Consider the following 16,235-nt stretch of genomic DNA (forward strand, 5'->3'; position numbering starts at 1 on the left):
TTGTGGCTCTGAAAGCAGAAATTGAGTTATAAAACAACATCGAGGGTCACAAAAGCCAGAAGAAAATCCTATAATCCAAAACTCGATCGTTCTTACATGTTCGAACCCAAAGAACAAATCTTGAAAACCTTAGAAATTTACTTGCAAATAAGTTGTCGACTTTCCTCGACTTCCTTGAGGCATAAAAGAGAAAGAGGATCTATGACCTGTTGCTTATGCCATGTCCAGCAAGTTCGAAGCGCCTGCACCATTGGTAGTGAAATGACGAGCTTTGGTTTGTTGCTAGCCAGTGATGACCTCCATGTTCTCAAGAAAGCTAACCGGTGGTGAGCTCCACCTTCAATCAGCTTTATCAGGAAAAATGGCAGGCTATCATCTACCATCTTTACCAGGAAAAATAACAACAAACATACATCTGGATCATCGTTGTGGACAAGTGGTCCGAGCATAAACCCTTGTGGTGTACCTGTGAAAGTATGTAGGCATGGTTACCTTATGTCGAAAATATCTAATATCATTGTGTTAAACGTGGCACTTTGATTTATATTTATTAATAACAATTTTTTATTTTAATTTTTAATTTAAATACTTTTACTGAGTTTATGACGGCTAGATTTGGAGTTATAGTTATGAATTACTATATATATACTTTGATTCTATTAGTGTACTTTGCACATATATTGATTCTTATTTTCTTTCGATATATGTTCACATAAATCATTTATTTTGGTATATAGGTGTTAATACTTTCCTCAATACCTTATTAGTCCCTGCCCAAAGGGCTCACAGGGACTATTGCAATCAAATTGCGTTGAGATCTGAGGCGTATGTACACCCAAAAAAAATTGTAACCAAAGTTTTCTGTACACGCGGATTTACGGACTCTGGCCACAATATTCTGAAGGCTCGTCCACGCATCTTCTCTTCTATTTTATGCTTGACACATTTCCCTGACTGCTTGAGAAAATTCAAAAAAATCTATATCAGTTCAGTGGGTCAAAAAATTCTATATCGGTTCAATGGAATTTTGTAAATTATTGGAATTTTTTCGAACAATGAAGCCTGCTCGGTCACTCAGTGAAGCTAGATCACTCACTAAAGTGATCTCAGTGATCTCAGTCCAATCACTCACTGAACTGATATTGGTCCGAGTCCGATCACTCACTGAACCCTGCCCGCATCCTGTTGCTGTGATGCCCACATCGAGCTGCTATTCACATTGTGTGAAACAAACCGTACTATTCTTTGTTAGAAATTTTTTGTGTTTTTCAGATATTATTAGTAATCAGTAATTAGTTTTGCATTTTTTCAGATATTATCAGTAATCAGTATTGCAATTGAATGCATTATCAATAGCTTACCAGGCATGAAATTTGTTACCTGTGTATGCATTGCTTGGTATGCCTGTACCTGCTTTCCAAATTTCTTTTTCTTTTGGGCAGGACTAAACTCTTCTCCACCATTTCTTGTTTGGAAGTGGACAAGGCCTACTTGGTATGCCTATACCTACTTTCTAAATTTCTTTTCCTTATGTTCTCTGTTTGTAAGAACCAAATACTACTTATGTTCTCTGTTTGTAAGAACCAGGCTAAAGTACTTCTTTCGTAAGAACCAGATGAGAAATCATGAGTTGTTAGTCCTTAGTTATTAAAAATCAGATGAAAATCATGATTTGTTAGCCAGTAGATACATAGCAATTTAAACGATTGATTTATAAATAGAGAAGGGCTTGAAACTTCTTCCAAAACAATTTATAAACGTAGGAAAAATGTTCGTAATGACAAGAATTAGGATTAGAATTCTTTGAAAATATTCGAGGGCCAAAGCCAATTTTCTGAACGACTAATAAACATATAAACCTAGCAGGGCTTGAGCATTTCTTCAAAACAATTTATAAACAAAGGATTTATAAACTTGTTCACAAATACTAAATCCAATAAGTTAATAAGAGAAACCCTAAACTACATGAACTCCATACAAATATGCTAGATTGACACCTGCGATTAAGTCGAAAGGTCCAAGTATGTGGACGAGCATGGCGAACGAACTTTGGTTGTTGTCACCAAATGCAGCCGCGCACCTGAAGGGCTTCTAGAGATTGTCACCATGAACGTCGTCGACATACGCCTGTTCAGTTGCTCCTCTTCTTCAAAGCTCTGGAGCCCGTCATCTTCTCTGAAGTTGAAATGGGGTCTGTTATGATAGAGCAGAACAAAGAACAAATGCTCTCTGGGCTTTGTTATGACTGAACAGAACAAAGAACAAATGCTCTCTACCCAAAGTAAAGAACAAATGGTCGACTCTCCAAGGAGTAAAAATAAGACGAACTACATTTCTAAATGACATTTGCAGTTCATGCAAATGTGTTTCTGTGTTGTAATATTTATTTGTTGGCGTAAATGTGTCCCTGTGTTGCAATATTTATTTGTTGGTTTGTAAGTTTTTAACATCGTTTAATTTCTCTAAGATTTATAATTTTTATTTTTGGCCAGGTGTCTTAAGAGCTCAGTGTAAATGTAATACAAGGTTAATTTTAATAACATGTACCTCTCCTCTGCGATTGAGCAAGGAAAAATATTTTTGGACGGTCATCCTGGCATGGCGAAAACGCAGATTCATGTTCCAGTTTTGTTCACATTTTTGGACGGTCATCCTGGCACGGTGAAAACGAAGAGATTCTGTTCACGGATGGATTACAAAAAACTGCATGCTATAAAGACATGAGTGACACATAATTATAGTAACATGCAATAAATACTTTAAGGATTGATAGACAGAGTGACTTAACAGGAATATAAAAATGATGTATTACTGTTGCAGCATTCCAAATACAAAATTTGTACAATCCCCATGGTTTCTACCTGTGCCTATAAAGTTTTGGGTACCAAACGTGATGTAAATGAATGCTAGTTTTTTTTTTCATCTTGAATCAGAATCAGATTTATCTTCTTGCATATTGTCAATGTGATATATAGATTTAAGTCCTCAAAGCTTTACAAAAGCACCTATTCTCTATGTATTTACAAGTATTTACAAACATCAAGATAGGTCTTTGCTTTGCATCTCAATTTGATCAACAATTTCAGCAAAACAAACAACAAGCAACTTGATTTGTATCTGAAATTGATCTTTGTTCAGTAGCTCAATTTGACCAACAGTTTCAACAAAACTGCACAGTTTAATTTGATTGGAATGCATAATTGTATTTTTAGGCCCAAAAGCGTGTGGAGGAGTCACATCACACATGCCTTCTCAATGAACAAGCATGATGGATTAAAATGGGAATACGAAGTAATAACTATATGCCATGAATACAATTAGGTGATTGTAGCTTTCTCTGGTTTATAGTTGATAATGAAGTATAGTTATTATCTCTTTGTTATGGTAGCTTAGTTCATCATTGATAAGTTAAGGTTAATATTTCATAAAACAATACTTCATTATAAGTAGGAATCATAGATCAATATCAATGATAACATCTATTAGCTTAAGAGAAATTCACCAATCTTAATCTCATTCCCCCTACCTTTTCTAGTTTGATTTGTTGGGTCCACTGTTAAATCAACTATTAAGTCCTGCTTGAGATGTTATGCGAAGGATGGTATAGGTGGTTGAAGTATTATGATGCAGAGGTAAAGCAATATATGCGATGTCATATTTTAGGGTCTAGGGTGCCGACAAGGTTGGAGCTAAGGGGTACTTCAGTTGCTCTACTTCTGGCGAATCTTGTTTATCTTATTTTTCTGATCAGGTAATGTTGTTCAAAATTTTGGAACAAAAATCCACTCCATCCTCGTGAAATTAGAGATTTAGAGAAAAATTTTCAGAGTAGAATTTCAAAATTTCGAAAGTGTAGATTCCATTACTTTTTGGAACAGAGGCTATAACTTGGTTGAAATTTTGCCAAGTTTAAAATGAGGGTTTCGTTACCATGCCTCCCTCAAGCTTTTCTGCTTTCATATTTCACAATGAATCACTCTCTGAACATTGTACAACCTCGGCAACGCGCTTTCATCCTTGTGGTGCCCAACGATGTGTTGTCCAATAGTAGTAGGTAGCATAAAACCAAGAAAGAGAACATCCAAAATGGATCTGTATCTGAAATTTATTTTCTCCACTACTACCGCTCCATATGATACATCTAGGCCACTGTACAGACAACCTTATGAGTGAGTCGGAGTCTCTTCATATGGCCCTGGTCATTCTTCTTACTATCCAACAGTTGGGAAATCCACATTTCATCCATTCTTGTTGGGCAACTTTCTGGATTGAAAATACAATGAGAGGAGAACATATAAATTTTAATAATTTGTTTTTTTGTTTGCATCTTCGAGGGTCTAAACTTGGAACATGAAGTATCAGAGTTGCAATAAAACAGGAATACCGAATCACATGTCTGGTATGCACATGTATATTTTTACATGCGTTCCATTACTCTTTCGAAAAATAAATAATAATTTATTAAACATAATCTCAACACATAGAGTTGCATGCCCATAATACAACTTTGAATTCAAAGAAAATAATCAGCTTTGCATTGGATTTAAATAAGGCATACTATTTGGCAACGATTTCAAAGAAAGCAGTTCACTTGTGCTCATCTTCACTAACCTATTCCTGGAAACACTGCACACTGGCCATTATGTCAATGTGGCATATACGTAGAGTTCACTCCACACTAGGCATCATGTCAACGTGGTGCTCATCTTCACTAACCTATTCCTAGGAATGTTGCACACTGGCCATCATGTCAATGTGTCATATACATAGAGTTCACTTCAAGTACACTGTTCAGTTCAAGTACACTGGCAGGGACTTGCTACTTCGTAGCTCACCTTGTTTTAAAATATGATAGCTCCGATATTTACAGCTTCATTCCTTAACTTATAATGTTAATGGTATTCAAAATGAAAAAAAAAGTCATTTGAAGGCCTTTCATTATGAGCTTTGTTTTCAGTTGATTTAACATTTCTTCCTAAGTTTGTCTTGCGTAGTCCTTTATTTTGCTTAATAATTCCTCCGAAACCATTTGATAGACCTTTAAATATGTCAAGTATTTCATTGAAAACACGTGTCGCCTATTTATATGCATTTTTTATTATTATCCCTAGCTTTCAAAACTTATTTTGTTGGATATTTTTTCTTGTATGTCTAAATGTTATTTTGGGAAAAAATTACCTTATTGTTTTCCAATTGCAAGCTCCAATATCAAGAGAAAATCCCCTTTAATGTGTTCACATTAACTTCAGAGTCAAAAAATACCCAAAATTTTAACTTTAAAAATTTCAAATCTACAAACTACATCAATTAAAACCAACTCATTTTTATAGACCCATATTATTATTTGCATGTATGTTAAGCAAACACACAAAATTTATATGTTATTATCTTATTCATCAAGAAAACAAAACAAATTATATAGTAAACTACAAATGTTCGTTTTTCTAAATCACCATCAATATTTGCATGAATGTTCAACAAACACACATAAAAAAAAATTTTACTGTATCTTTTTATTATTTCATTCTTCAATAAAACAAATTATATAATAACTGTATATGCATTGCTATATGTATATAGAAAAATATTACATATTAAAATTCTAAAATATAATAATAATGATTATATTGGAAAACATAGAGAGCTAGAGAGATTGCATAACAAAAATTGCATATATTTTCATTGATTACATCAGTTACATATATATAGGACATAAATCACTCACTTCGACACATCTAGATCATAACTACAACTCAGACATAGAAAATATTGTCAATTTTCTAGCACTTATAGCATAAGTGCTTGAGGAGATATAGAAAGCTTCCTAGAGACAACCTTTGGATTGATTGTAGACCAGTGCCTAGGACATCTTAAAGAGAGGAGTGCTTTAGAAGATTATCAATGGGGATTTCTGTTGCACTCCAATTGTCACATAGTTTGAAACGGTAATAAATGAGACTTGGTTCAATAGTCTTTCATCAAGGTGAACTCAAACAGATACATGGATCCTAATACAGGGGGTTAATCGACCTGATATCAAGGAGGAAAGTCTTGTTCTGATGGTCGACATACAACAATGAGCAGCTTAATATTGAAATTGTAGTAATGGTGAAGAGGAGGAGAGAAAAGCGGGAAATAGATGCATAGGGTTGTAAACAAGACAAAATCCTAAGCAGCAATGTTCTGACATAAGGATGGAAGGCAGAAGAGATGGAATGATAGGAATTGTGAAGTGTGAATTAAGGTTTCATGTTCTATAATCATGGATACACTTATCACTGATCAACATATGTAAATTTTTGCTCTTAAAGGTACATAAGTAAATACTTAAATAACACAGGTACTACTACTACTTAGCAGCATACATATAACCATGAGAGAATGAGACCAACAACTTCATTACATAATTTCAGTATAAGAGAAACATACATGAAATGAGATTTACAAAGGGGAAAACATACTTCTTACATCCATGATTGGAATCACCAAATAGTTTCATTAATTCTCAAAATGAGTCCAATATAACAACCCATTACATTTCTCCACACATCACTCGAGTCCCTCATGAACATGAAATTAGAACCAAAGTCGAATCACAGAATTTGGACCCCTCGGTTGCAAAATTCTGGAACCTCTATTAAGTGTTTATTCTACCTATTTATAAGGAGAGTGCGAACTTTGAATCAGTGATAGAATATCTCAGCCAAGGGTTAGTTTTCTGATAGACTAGCTCTCTCAATGTGCGATAGGTCTGCTGCCTAAAATGATTGCCAAAGATTTGATTCCTTTCTTCAAAATAAACATAAATTACAAAATAAACAGAAATAAGTAAGACTGAAAGATGACTGAGGAAAATATCATTCTTTCATTCCTGTGAAGGCCCTTGATCAAGCCAAGTCTTTGCCACAATGTGTCCATCTAGTTGCTCATTCAGTTCTCGTCGCTTTCACCTTAACTGCCACACTTCACCACTCTCTAGAGTTGGTCGCGATCATTGTGGTGGCTTGTCATAGAGCAGAGTCGAAGATTGTCCTAACAATACTTCATTGTATGACTGAGTGGAGCTTCATGATGAGCCATTAAGTCTTTCTGAGTCCCCATATCTTCATTAAATACCTCGTTTGTCGACCCATTATGTCTTTAAAGCCCTTACCACGTTATCAGAACGTAACATGCCTCATAAAACAACCACAGTGTAATATCAGGGAATATAACTATCGCAATATTTACACATAATAAGCTCTATGAACGAATGTCGATCCCTTTAGGCCTATTTTTCTTTGATCCCTTTGAATACCTATTCATCATATGATTGGTGGCTATGACTGGGTGCTTAGCCCTAAGTCGTTAGGGCCTTTAGACTCTTGTACGGGGACTATTTTCATTTGTAAATGGTTAGGTTCCCATGGTCCTTTAAGTTGTTCTAGACCATGCGCAAGCACAAAATTGGAACCCCCTTATCGATGTTTTCCAATTGGGTTTTAACATAGGGTTTGCGACATTCTGGTTTCGCTAGTCACCGATCTCCGATATCCCTATGTGTTGAGCCCCAACCATTGGTTCTTTAACTCTTTGTGATAGTGCCAACCCTTATATCGAAGATCCTCTATTGGTGAATTCCATTCGACGATTTGACTTTGGCACATATTTCACTTTGTCGATCACCTTTTCTTCTTAACCCTTGGTCCTTTCACGCTCCTCACGACTGTAGGCCAACTCTCATTGCGGAGCCCCTTAATCAAAGGTTTTCAATCAGTGATTTTATTTTGATGCACACAAGCTACAACCTCTGATCTTTGATCTTCGATATGTTATGTCATTACTGCCATGTGTGACCTTATGAGTGGTGACACATGTCACCCTATTTTGGCCCCTCAAAATGTCGAATTTAGATGTGACATGTCCACTATACCGTCACATCAGCCTAACCCCAGCTACCCCATGTCTCTTATCAACCAAATGCTGCCAAGTGTCATTTATCAGATCCATTGATGTGTAGCCACATGGGTGCCTCGAGGAGAGAGAAAAGGTCAACCCTCTTCTTGTTTTGCAACTAATTTCCTTTGCTAAATGATTGATTGCATTCCTGACACTTTAAAACTGGAGGCTCAAATCTCAGTGAATTTAATCGCAATTAAAACTTGGAAAGGGTGTCACTTATTTCATCACTGATTGCGATGTGTCGATCTCTTGACTCTCTGATGCCTTGGAACTCTGATTTGCAGGACATTCGATGTACGGGATCACAAATCACATATCGGTGAAATCATTCATAAAATTTTGATGTCTAAAATGGGCCTCCTAAGGAAATTATAAAATAATAGTGGAAATAATATAATAATATTAATTTACATCATCAAATTTTAGAGGGAAAACTAACCCTTGGCTGAGATATTTTATAGCATTTTCAAAGTTTGCACTCTCCTTATAAGTAGGCAGAATAAACACCTAATAGAGGTTCCAGAATTCCGCACTATGGATTTACTAAAATTTTGAGAAACAACGCTTGTTGGATGTAGAATTTGATTCCAAGGAATACCCGTGTTGCATACTTGTGATGGACTCTGCTACACGAAAAATGAAAAATACATGAAAAACGTGATTGCAATCACGCTTTTTCATGTATTTCTCATTTTTCGTATAGAATACTTCATCAAAAGTATGCAACATGCATACTCCTTGGATGAGGAATTGAATTTTTCATCAAACGAGTACTCTTCCTCGAAATTTGAGTAAAACCTTAGGGATATAAGTTGAAAATACGAGTTGAACAAATAGTTTTATTATTTTATTATTTTCTATATTCAGGCTTCTGTGATCCATAATTAATTAAGCCGACATGTTTCGAACCAACAAGTCTGGTTCATCATCAGGACCAGATGAAGAGGTAGATCATGGCAAAGGCTTAAATACAGAGCAATGTAGAGACACAATTTCAAGTAACAACTATATTTGAACAATAATATTTAAATTATGATATTAATATATTAATATATTAATATATTAAAAACAATTATTATTAAGTAATGGCTATATTAAACGATTAGTTTTTGAAGAATAAAAATTTAAACAATGATATCAATTTATTAAAAATATCAATAGGTAACAACTATATTAAACGACTAGTTTTTGAAAAATAATATTTAAATTAATTTATTAAAACTAATATTACTATTTTTCAAAAAATAATATTTAAATACTGATATTACTCTATTAATTTATTAAAGAATTAATAAGTAACGACTATATTAAACTATTAGTTTTTGAAAAATACTATTTAAATTAATTTATTAAAACCAAATATTACTAGTTTTTGAAAATAATATTTTAATTAATTTATTTAAAAAAAAAAAAAACTCTAAAGAACTAGGAAAGTCAAAAATTATAAAAAGGAGTCAAGGCCCTAATCAAGACAAGATTACAAGGGAGTTCAAAGCCATAGAGAATCAATTACAATTGTTCTCTAGTAGAGAAAGGGAAAATTTTGAAATGAATGATGTTAAGGCACAACTAGTCGAATTGGAAAAATGGAGAAATGAGATTATAAGGGAAAAAGAGAATGAATGGAGACTCAAAAGATATGCTATATATTTGTAGTGCAAGGACAAGAACACAAAAATATTCCATGGTTTTGCAAAATTCAAGAAAATGAGCAACACTATATGGAGCGTCATGGATCATATGACAAGGTAAACTAGATACATATTCACCTCATTCTTGGCTTCATTTTAGATTTCATCTCTTGGGTTATGAACTCCATACAGACAATTTCCTTTATGGTGTTGATTAATGAACCAAACTCTAACATTTTCCACCCATATCGAGGGCTTAGACAAGGGGTATCCCCTATCTCACTTGTTGTTTCTTCTTGTAGCAAGGGGTTTTAGCTACATATAAACTATTTCCTTTGTGGTGTTCATTAACGACTTAGCCTTTTTTTCACACACAACAAAGAATTAGCCTTTTTCCTTTCTTACTTTATATTTCTTCTTATAACACAAGGTTTGAGGTACATTCAATAGCAGCGCGACGATTCTACCTATTGCATACAAGGAATGGTGCCCTACAAACAAGTGTGGCTTCCGTTACGTATTTTCTCCATTTCTAATCTCTCCACCTATGTTTGTAATTGATTTTTCAACCTATTTTTTAATTTCTTTTTTCTATTGGTCGCACCAAATTTAGGTCATGGCTGAACATTTTGATGACCCATCTAAAGAGGAGATGGGCAGCTTCCCTACCTTGAGGGGACCATGCACTGTTTGGGAGCGGAGCGAAGCCACCGCCTGCATCGTGCCGTTCTCATGAATCATACAGATTCCATGCGTCCCCGCCAACCAATACCGATCTGAGACGAGTAATCTTTTCTCAGCGCCATCTTTTTGTTCGTCTTCGCGAGAGCCAGACACGTAAAAGTATCATGCGGTAAGTGGGAGAATGGCTACACAAGCTTATAATCCCATTTTTTTCCTCTGTTATGCTTTTGGACTGGTTTTTCGCTCTTCACTCTTGTTTTTTGCTCATGGTCTGAGCTGTGAGCCCAGTAATTCTCGCCACCTTTTCCTTGCGATAGCCAGCCGTTAATCCTGCTATCTTTCCCCGCCTCCTGCAATATTCGTTCCTCGGCATTCGCTGTGCCATTCTTCTGCAATCACCCCGGTGATATCCTTACAGAACTCCTCCATTTACTGATTAGAAAGCTTCTATTATCCTTTGTTTGGCTGGCTGGATGATGGAAGTATGGTTTTTATGGAGTGAACGTGCTGGGCGTGTTGGCTTCGGCTCCAGGGCTGCTATCATCCTTATTCAGGAAACAATGCACAAGAAGGAGGACATGTTATCATACTTCAGAAAAATGCTTCCCAATTGGTTCATGGTTGCCACTGAGGCTAATGGACTGTCTGGCGGTATGGCTACCCTATGGGATCCAACTCGGGTAAAAGCAAAGGCATATAAATGCTATGCTGGGATAACAATTTCAGCTTCAATCAGAGGGTGTGACTGTCCAGTTAATGTTCTTAATCTTTATGCTCCATACAAATTGCGCATATCATTCTCGAATAGATTATTTGATTCAGAGCTCCTTGATATCAATAATCTCCTTATTGCTGGTGATATGAACGTGGTCTTGAAATCAAATGAGGTATGGGACAGGGGAAGATAAACAATGACCTCGCGGATTTCAATAACTCTGAGATGCTCAATAGAAACATGATCGACATAATCCCAGCTGTTATGAAACCGACATGGTCAAATGGCAGAGTGGGCGAGGCTTACATAGCTAAAAGACTTGTTCGAGTTTTTTTTCATTTTGGCATCATCGATAAGATTGGTATGCCTCGACTATCTGTGGAAAATGTCTTGATTTCAGATCATAATCCTATTCTCCTATCCTAGCCCACTAAGCTCTTTAGAAGAGGATATTCCTTCAAGTTTGACCAAGGCCTCCTTCAGGATTCTGCCTTCAATGAATATATTCAAAATGCATGGAACAGGATAAAGGACAGAGATAAAGATTTTATTTTCTCTTCCTTCAGAGACAAATTGGTAGAGATAAGGGGTCTGGTGAAAAAGTGGCAATTTCAAAAACATTAGAAGGATAAAAAAGACCTTCAAAGGATCCAACAGGAATTGGACCGGATACTGGCATCTGCAGACTACTCCACATGCTCTTTTGAGATGAAATGTCGCGTTAGGAATCTGGAAAAGGAGAAATATTGTTTGCTGAAACAGGAGGAAGTCAAATGGAGGCTCAAAAGAAGAGCACTATGGATGAAGGATGGAGATAAGAACATGAAATTTTTTCATAAATATGCAAATGCAAGGAGAACAAGGAACTTCATATGGAAAATAAAGGACGACCAGGGCAATTTAGCTATCTCACACGAGGATATTACTAAGTAGGCTATGAGCTTCTTCAAAAAACAATACAGCAGGAATGGTGAGATTGCCTTCAACGACATAAGATGGGGCATAGATTTGATGCCAGAGATGTTTGACCAAGCGAAAAATGAAGCCCTGTTCTGCCCAGTTTCTGAAAAGGAACTCCTTGATGTTATGAAATCATTTAAGAAAGATAAATCCCCTGGCCCTAATGGATGGTCAATCGACTTCTCCATTCATTTCTTTGACCTATTCAAAAAGGACTTGCTCAGCGTGGTGGAAGCATCCAGACTTTCAGGCAGCATTCATTCGCACACCTCATCCACTTACATCGCTCTTATTCCTAAGAAGGAAGAGCCTGAATCTTTTCTGGACTTTAGGCCAATATCCCTTTGCAACAAAACTTTCAAGATTATCTCTAAGATTATTGCACAGAGAATTAAAGGGACTCTGACATCTTCTCTCTCTCCTAACCAACATGCTTTTTTAAAGGGCCGTAATATTCTTGATGTAGTTGCCAGTACACAAGAATGCATACATTCTATGTCTGTGCACAAAAAAATGCAGCTATCATGAAAATTGACCTTCAAAAAGCATACGATGTTCTCGACTGGGGATATCTGCAAAGTCTTCTTGCAAAAATCGGCTTGGAGCAGGGCTTGATTCGGTGGATTATGGCTTGTTTTGAAAATGTTAACTATGCTGTTATGGTTAACGATTTTCCATCTCCCTTCTTTCGGGCGGAAAGGGGCCTGTGACAGGGATGCACACTGTCGCCTCTTCTTTTCATTTTGGCCATCAATCCTCTGAGCTTGCATATCAACCGCGTAGTGGAGGCAAAAGATTATGTTCCGGTCAGAATTTGCAAGCATATACATATATCTCATAACCTCTTCGTAGATGACGTTATGCTATTTTCTATGCTTTCTAAAGTCTCTTGGATATGCATCAAGTCTATTCTTGACCGGTTTCAAAAGGCCTCTGGGCTTTCCATCAACAAGTCAAAATCGGTCCTCTTCCACAATGATACAGATGAGGTCTTCATAAATTGGATCTCCCAGCTCTTTGGGATTATCTCCAGGTCGCTGTCTAATGGAATCAAGTATCTCGGTTTCCGCCTTAAACCTAAGGCATATTCAAAGGATGACTGGAGGTGGCTTATTGAACATTTTCATAGCAAGATTTCGTTATGGGAATTCAGGTCCTTATCTCTAGGTGGAAGGGTAGTTCTTTCCCAAGCAGTATTGATGCAGTTGTCGGTCTAGTAGGCCCATCTCTTTCTTCTTCCGGCTAGCATTATTCAGGCCATGAATAGAATCTCTGCAAATTTTATATGGGGGGCAAAAGCGGAAAGAGGCAAAATCCACCATTCAAAATTGGACTTCTTATCTATGCCAAAAAAACTGGGTGGTTGGGGTCTGAAGGATATTAGGATTTTTGGAAAAGCCCTTGTCTGCAAATCCTTATGGAGGGGCATTTTTGACACAAATCCATGGAGTGCAATTATCCGCCATAAATATCAAAAATGAAGGAGCTTGGAGTTCTGGTTCAGGTTTGGCTCTATTGGTATCAAACAGGGTCTTCTATATGGCTTAGTTTCAAGAGAATTGAGCATTACTTTCTTGACAATCTTAAATGGAGAATTTTTTCTGGTAGGAAGATCTTCATTGGTCTCGACTCTTTTGCCAGTTTCAAAGGAAATCTACAGGTTCCAGATCCTCTTCTTTTTCACCTCCATAGGTCTGGTATTTTTACTTGGAACAGGATTATTGATAAATGGGAAGGTCCCTATCCTCTGCTTAAGAATGTTGCTGATCTTTGTATCCCTCAGGCATTGTCTGTCCTCTGGGATAACCTCAAATTATCCATTGATCAAGCAGGTCTGAAGTGGGCCGGGATTGATGACCCTATTGTATGGTTGTTATCTCTCTCAAACTCACAAGCAACTATCAAGGACATCTACTCGGATCTCATTTCTACGAAAGTCAAGCCGGCTAGAAAAATTTTCCCAGTGTTATGGTGGAAGCTCGCCTGCCCCCTCAAAGTGATCATATTCTCTTGGCTTGTCTTTTACAACAAGAATTTAACTTGGGAAAACTTGAGGAAGCGATCTTGGCATGGTCCCAGCAGACGTGTCTTATGCAAAATGGAGGAGGAAACGAACTTCCATGTTTTCTTCAATTGCATGGCCTCCCAACAAATCTGGTATGATCTTGCTTCGTATTTTTCTTTTCAGCAGCCTAACTTCACTTATGTTGATGCAGCTTTTGCATGGTGGGGAAGACAAGATGCTAACAAATGCCCAATCCTTCCCACAACAATCTGGTACTTCTGTAAATGGAGGAATTTAAAATTTTTAGAGGATTCAAACATTTCCTTCAAATATGTGTTGTCTTCTGTCTCAGCACTCTATCCTCCTACCTCATGACTGCAACTCGTCTTGGAGGGTATAGAGTTTATATTTTTGATCCTGAAGGTTGTATTTAGAAACACTGTGGGTTTCCTCTCCCATTCCTCAAGTACAATGTGTCAATGGTGGTGATGACTTTTTCCTCAAGTTTTCAGTATGTTCCAATGTGATGCTACAACTCTTCCTTTTCTAGATGCTATGTTGTTTTTTTCCCTAAAATATGTGTCCTTTCAGTGGCGGTCTTGTTTCACGAGACCCATCAGAATTATGATGTATATATTGCCTTAATATAAATATAATGCTTTTCTTTCTGAAAAAAAGAGATATATCATGGAATAAGAATTTGGATGCTTATGATTGATTGATGCCTATCCACTTTTAAGAACCATTTAGAGTGAACACATATGGCTTGAAACATGGTCATAAGAAGAACACACATGGATTGGAACATGCTCACTAAAAAAATTATTAATTACGTCAAGAGTGTCAAATAGATAATCTCATGTTTATTTTGTAATAGGGATTAGAGGATTACAATTTAATTATCAATGATGGTTGGGTGGATGGTAGGGATTTAATCTTTACAAAATATGGTAGAATATTTTTAGTAATATAATCAAATCAAATGTTGAAATTTATCACCGAAGTTGTTATGTCATGTTTTCCTTTCTAACTAAATTGATTAATAAAAAGAAAAGATATATGAACAAGTTTCATATGAATTGAGTTATGGCTTTTTGGGTATGTTTTATTGATAAACTATTATATTGGATTATGGTAGTGTAACAAAGCATATTTACCAAATCTCCAATAAAATTATAATTTTTTTTAATTTAAAAAACTTGAAATATATAATGAGATAAACATTTTGATATTATATATATCTATATATATCTATATATATATATATATATCTATATATATATATATATATATATATATATATATATATATATATATATATATATATATATATATATATATATATATATATATATATAGCCATTATTATCTTAAAAGAATGAAAAAAATTCAATTGTGAAAAATTAAGTAAATATTAATATGGCATTTTTATAAAACTAATTTTTTTATATATAGACTGTAACTTAAGGAGAAAATAACATGTGAAATAAATTTAACCAGAGTAGGTTGGTATCTTGCTTGGTTGAACTAAAACTGCTCGTATTTGAGAGAGCCCAAAGGAATGACATCAAACTCTATGACTGATAGATTGTTATCAGTTTTGACATTAAAATCATGATCCAGGGACAGTTTCACAACTTGAATGGCATTTGGATTGGTCTTGGGGTCGGCATTTTTAGTGCAAAGCTGCAGCTTGTCCACCAAGAGTCGCATTGAACCCCTAAATACTGTAACCCTCGCGTTACGCAGAACCACGGTCGTTCCAGGCTTCATTGCATGCACTGAAAGGAAATGATATCAAGTAAGTATATAATTTTATTTATTGAGTTGTTGATGAATTTGCAGATAAAATTTACGTAACCAAATAATACAGATTATTTACCTTGTGAACCTCTGGCATTAAATAAAATGACAGCGCTGTCATCTCCCACAAGGTATTCAGATACAGGTAGGGTGCCGACAGTTGAAATGGGAGTGGAGTTGATGACTTTAACAGTTAGAGTATGGCCGGTGGTTCCAGGCCGAAGATCCTTAACTTTGCAGCTGTAAATTGGTTCAGCAATCACAACCTCATCCTCCACCTCTAGTGGTGCTTCTTCAGTTGGATTATCAACAATATCAGCCCAAGATGAAGAAGGATCAGTTCCCCCAATTCCCCTTCCCCTGCCACCGACACCATCAATGTCACTGCGCCTTCCTCTGCCCCCACCTATTCCAACACCATCCCTGCCTGTAAGGTCGTCGCAACTCGGGCAGACGAGCGACAGGTGCGCAGCATGGCGGGCGCACATCGGTGCGA

This window comes from Pinus tabuliformis, chromosome 3_1 (assembly GCF_031772625.1).
Source record: "Pinus tabuliformis cultivar Carrire ecotype Pingquan chromosome 3_1, CPIR1, whole genome shotgun sequence".
NCBI lineage: Eukaryota > Viridiplantae > Streptophyta > Pinopsida > Pinales > Pinaceae > Pinus > Pinus tabuliformis.